The sequence below is a fragment of the Mastomys coucha genome, unplaced genomic scaffold, assembly GCF_008632895.1.
Source record: "Mastomys coucha isolate ucsf_1 unplaced genomic scaffold, UCSF_Mcou_1 pScaffold17, whole genome shotgun sequence".
Taxonomy (NCBI): Eukaryota; Metazoa; Chordata; class Mammalia; order Rodentia; family Muridae; genus Mastomys; species Mastomys coucha.
In genome coordinates this window covers 14,560,882-14,566,690 of record NW_022196899.1, presented here as the reverse complement: position 1 = coordinate 14,566,690, position 5,809 = coordinate 14,560,882, and the positions used below count along the sequence as shown (strand labels likewise).

Here is a 5,809-nt window from a genome sequence, read left to right as displayed (position 1 = left end):
GCTCCTTCAACTCCAAGCCGTGTCTCTCTCTCTCTAACAAACAAACAAGCACAGTAAAAACATTCAAACCAGAACAAAACAAACAAAAACAACAAAAAATTAAAGCATGAGAAATATACACATGAAAACACATATTTGGAAAGCACTACATATATGTAAATGCCACTGCTGGTCCCCTTTCCCTCTGTGTGGACGCTCTTGGACTGGCACCTCCGTTCCTATCTTTCCAGATGGTAGTGATTGATACTGAGTTAGGGTGGGATAGTCAAATATTTGCCGTTCTCATCACAGGCTAAGCTGACTGCTAAGTTCATCTCTGGTCATTTTGTGTGTTCATATATCTTTAGCAATGGAAGCCACGATCCAGACACACTACTTGCAAACTATGGCCATTGAGTTGCTCTTCATCAAGCCACGCCCCCTGCCTGCCTGGTGGGAAAAGTGCCCCTCCCACGGGGAAAAGCTGCACAAAGCAAAAGCCAACCGACTTAGGGCAGGGACTGTTGGCCACGAAGGCGCGTGAGCAGTGATCCCATCAGCAAACCGTTGTGCCTAAAGCTACGCATTCCAGTGGGGAAGAAGTGTGTGTGAGCGCACAAGCTGCTTAGGGACCCTCAGCAGGACCGATGAATACAGACAATCACGAATACCCTCATCCAAGATGTATTTACCAAGAACCGAGGATATCCCAGGCAGTATTCTGGGTGCTGCTACCTAAGCCAACAGCCTATCAGGAGTTCGATCTTCAGGCAACGGACAGCTTTTCACCACATGCCCAGGCTACACACACACCTTGCTCTGTGCACGATAGGTTCTCACAAGTCAGGCAAAGAACTGCTTAAAGACTTCTCAGGACTCATGCTCTCCGTACTGGAACTGTCGAATAAGACCTGCAAGAGACCATCCTTCATCATGGAAACTGGTGACCAGTAGGAGGCGCTGTGGATTCACGTGGCAGGCTGGGCACAACACTGCTTCAGCTTAGGGACTTGGAGGCTTCGGTTGGTTGTGCTGTACTCCTGGCATCCATTCACAGGGCTGGAGACAGTGATGCTGTCCAGGTTGGCACTTGGGCAGCAGACGGTTCTGGGCACCTAGGAGATGGAGCTGTATGAGCTGTACGAGCTTGCACAGGCAGTGAACACTGCCATCAACTCTGGTGTGTTCAAGTGAGAAGGTGAGGATCTGGGCTTAGAGCTCATACTCCCTGCATTTGGTAGCTCCTGTTTCATCACCCATGTGGCCTGCATCTCCACTCTGAAAAGCCAGAGTCTCTGTAAGGGTTTTCAGGGCAGTGGGCCACTGTGCAAGCTCTTGGTTCTGGGCTATCCTTGTTGAGAAAGACTATTACTCTTTCAGTCTTGTACTCATATTGATGTCTTTAAATGTTCATAAGACCATGAATGTATCATCACACCCAGGATGAAGCAACAGGAATGCCAAAGGTGTCCCGTGTTTGTTTTTTTTTGTTGTTGTTTTGTTTTGTTTTGTTTTTTGGTTTTTCGAGACAGGGTTTCTCTGTATAGCTCTGGCTGTCTTGGAACTCACTCTGTAGATCAGGCTGGCCTCGAACTCAGAAATCCGCCTGCCTCTGCCTCCCAAGTACTGGGATTAAAGGCGTGCACCACCACTGCCCGGCTTGGTCACTTTTTATAGCAATGTTTGGGGACAGTTTTGTGGAACGAGCAATCTTTCTTTGAGGATATTCAACCCTCTGTAGTACAAGGTTGTCAAGAGTTCCCATGGATCCTACTTGTATCTACCATATATCACATTTCGATAATTTGTGCCCTCTCCGGGTGATTCAGTTAAGGGTTTGTCAGATTTGTTCATCCATTTGATCAACCAATTCTTTCTTTCTTTGCACTTTGATTCAACCTCCAAGAGTGAAGTTGTATCCAGGTCTGACCTTTCTTAGTTTTCTCAAAACTGCTTTGTGGTTGGGTTTGTTTTTTATTCGTTTTGTTTTGTTTTGTTTTCTGATTACATGATGCATCATTACAATGCTAAAGATAGCTCTGGATTTCATTATATACAAATTTATATTTGTATATATATTTGTATAGGACTCCTGCACCTTCTCTTGTTTTTATAACTTCTAGGATATTGTAGTGGTCCCATCCTCCACCTTTTGAGATGATGGACATGGCAGACAAAGTTTCATGAACAGATCTGAGTGATACAAATTTAGCGTTATTATCCAGTGAAACACGGTAGGTAGTCCACTTCCTGCCTGGTGAACACTTCTTGTTCCCTAAGCCACATGGCAGAGAAATCAACATATCACGAACAACATACTTTATAGGTACCAGAAAAACAACAACATACTATCCCTGGGCAGATAGTACATCTTCAAAAAACAAAACAAAAGTAAAAACATCACCCAGTCAAGGGACCTGCATGTCATATCATCCTCCCTCCCTCCCTGAGATGGGGTGAATTAGCTCTGCCCACATTCATGATGGCCTCCAGAAAAGCCGACAGCATCAGCAGGTAAATGACAGAAGTAGCAAGGGTTTCTCTAGGTCCAGGTCACCTTACCTATGAAGTCTGCCACAGGACAATTGTATAAATGTAGTACGAATGCTGCAGAGATAGGATAATGACTTCTGAGCTGACATATGCAAGGGGACCCGTGTGGAGCCTGAGACTGAGGAGACAGGAATCACGGTCTCAGTTAATAACACATCTCTGGATGTTTTGTCCTTCTTGGAGGACTCAGACAACAAACAGACCCCTGGACAAATTAACGCTATTGATGTTACTGAGCAAATCTGCCAGAAAGTAGATGTCAGTTATACTGTTAGCGAGCCATCAGATAATATAATATAATCTGTAGGGAAGGCCCCCAGCATGGGGACGATCAATATGAAGCAGAAGCTGGTAAGGACATCATCCTTGAGTTATCATTTACCAAAGCCCAGCCCCAGGAGACACCATAGCCTCAAAGAAGAATAGCAGAAGGCAATGGACTCAGGTAAGGAGACACATTAGTCACCTGTTTAACAGGCTGTGTTTCTACCACTGCACAGCAAGTAGAACAGACACACTATTCAACTATCCCTTTGTAAGGGATAACAAACAATGGAAAATGGATTCCCAAGGAAAATGAGTAGTAGGCATGGCCACCCACATTCACATGCATATTTGGTCTTTCATTTTCAAAATCACTCTGCCACTGACAGGCTGGACCCATTTACAGGACATGAACCTTGGATGTCTGTGAGACTAGAAGGAACATTCCCACTCAATCCTGCTTACATGGATTCTGAAGAAGTTGAATGAGACCAAGGGTAGAGGATGGAAGAGTGTTTGGTGAAAGGGAGCACAGGTTAAGATAAAAGAGAGCCTGTGGAGACCTATGGTGCCAGACGGCAACTTTACGGTAAGTTCTTCTGTGTCCACGTCACTAACATAGTCCTTTGTGTCTTCTCTCAAAGGCTGCTCATCTGGCGTAGGCCTGTGGTTCCAAATGGGTCTGCGTTCACACTGGTGTAGCATAACAGTTGCAGGAGGGAACCAGGCCAGAAGAAGCAGTGTGTACAACTTGTTACCTGTCAGACACCTCCATGAGCTAGCACACAACCTCTGCACACCCGATCTACAGAATGTAAGTAATTAGCTCCCCACCCTTTGACACCATTGTCCTCAATGCACTAGTGCATGGACAGAGAAGCTGTACACATAACCATCACCCTAGGAAGAGACAGCCAACCTCACACTGCCAACCAGGTAAGAGAAATACATGTCCCATCTGCCTCATTATCTTCCCCATGCCATGGCCCCTGTGACATCTGGCTCAAACAGGTGGGACATGCAGTGACAATGTATCTTCCAGCCACTAAAGAAGCAAGGCAACTAATATGACAATGTAAGTAGAAGTCATGACCCAGTGTGAAGTACCATGGTGTTTAGGGAGTATTCTTTCTTTGAGCTTCTTGGATTGGGAAATTCTTCTAAGCAAAGTAACAAAAGATTTGCATGGCCTTCATCATTAGGTCTTGGAAGTGGTAGAAATGGTAAGTCTGTGAGAACTGTTGCTTCATTATCTATTTCCTGTTAGGGTGAAATAGCATTTGGTACCAGGATATTCAGATAGAGGATTCTAGGAACAGAAAACCTGAGACATATGTCTAGCCATCTCCCCTCAAGGTAAAGGTTGCCTAACCTAAGGCAACATGAGGGAAATGTGTTCCTGAGAGACAAGGTACCAGAATCCATTAGGGATACCATCCAATAGGCAAGACCAGTTCCTTATAACAACTCTGAAGCACCAGGCCTCCTCTGCGTTGAAACATTGGCTCAGCAAAGCACGTGTCCATTTCTATTGCCCTCTGAGTTGTAAAACCCAGAGTTCAGATGTTAACACAAGTCAAAATACATCCTTTCTCAGCTAAATGTCCTGGATCAACTGGATGCTCATCATTATAGAAATTAATAATAACCAATGGTCTTCCCAGTTTTTAATTTTCCACAAGTCTGACAAATTCCACAATACAGAAAATATACTCATTCCCCAGGTGGTTATGCTTCTTGTACAAAGTTTCAACACAGGATTGACCACCACAAAGGTCCATGTACTCTCTGGTCTATAATATGCTCATGAGAGATAACATGAAATAAAAATCTATCCATCAAAACTTCCCTTTTTGGGGTAGGATGAGAACTCATGAAACTAAATAGTTGTTCTGAAAACATGAGCAGGTGAGCTGACATCTAGTGAACAAATAAAGGCCTTGCATCTCAATGTGACCTATAAAATTATGCCTATGATGATAGAAGGTCTAGCCACACTTCTCACCAGCTTAAAGGCAAATGTCTCAGTATACGAGGTCAAGATAACACTTGAGATGCTTTACAACTTGTACATGAGCCAACATATTCAAGTGGTCCAGACACACATATGAAGTTATAAACCTGTACCTAGGCAAATACACAGAAGAGGTATGAAAAAGGGGAAACAGAGAAAATCATTGATGAACATTTTACCTTTCACAATGATACAATGATGGTTGTACTGGCTGGTTCTGTGTGTCAACTTGAAACAAGCTGGAATTATCACAAAGAAAAGAGCCTCCCTTGCAAAAATGTCTCCATGAGATCCAGCTGTAAGACATCTTTTCAATTAGTGATCAAGTGGGGAGAGCCCGTTGTGGGAGGTGCCATTCCTGGGCTAGTAGTCCTGGGTTCTATAAGAAAGCAAGCTAAGCAAGTTAAAGAAAGCAATCCAGCAAACAGCCATCCCTCCATGGCCTCTGCATCAGTTCTTGCCTCCGGGTTGCTGCCCTTTGTGAGTTTCAGTCCTGACTTCCTTTGGATGAACAGCAATGTGGAAGTGGAAGCTGAATAAACTCTTTCCTCCCTGACCAGATTCTTGGTCGTGCTGTTTTGTATAGGAATAGAAGCCCTAACTAAGGCAATGGTCCTTGTGTGTAAGATGTGTTTCTTAACCTGCCATCAACATGATTCAAGTGAAAGCCTCAGGCATAGCTGCATTTAACTTGATTTTTTTGTCTCATCAGGTGTGTCTTCCACAGTGCACTCATTAGGTGTGTCTTCCACAGTGCACTCATTGGCTGCAAACTGTATCTCTTCTTAAGAGTATCTGGATATTTTGTGATTGGGTTACCTCACTTAGGATGATATTCTCCAGATCCATCCATTTCCCTAAGAATTTCATAAATTTATTGTTTTTAATAGCTGAGTAGTACTCCATTGTGTAGATGTACCACAATTTGATTTGCAATTTGATTGCAAATTCGATCATCAATAGGAGGAGAGGACCTCGGCCCTGTGAAGGTTCTGTGCC

General features: G+C 43.9%; 1 long non-coding RNA gene across 1 annotated transcript; it reads left to right on the top strand.

Moving 5' to 3' along the window:
- Positions 1–520: 520 nt before the first annotated feature.
- LOC116094995 lies at positions 521–4,910 on the top strand. The gene is made up of 2 exons (XR_004120388.1): positions 521–1,177; positions 3,441–4,910. It is a non-coding gene; the product is annotated as an uncharacterized LOC116094995 (long non-coding RNA).
- The last annotated feature ends 899 nt before the right edge of the window (positions 4,911–5,809 follow it).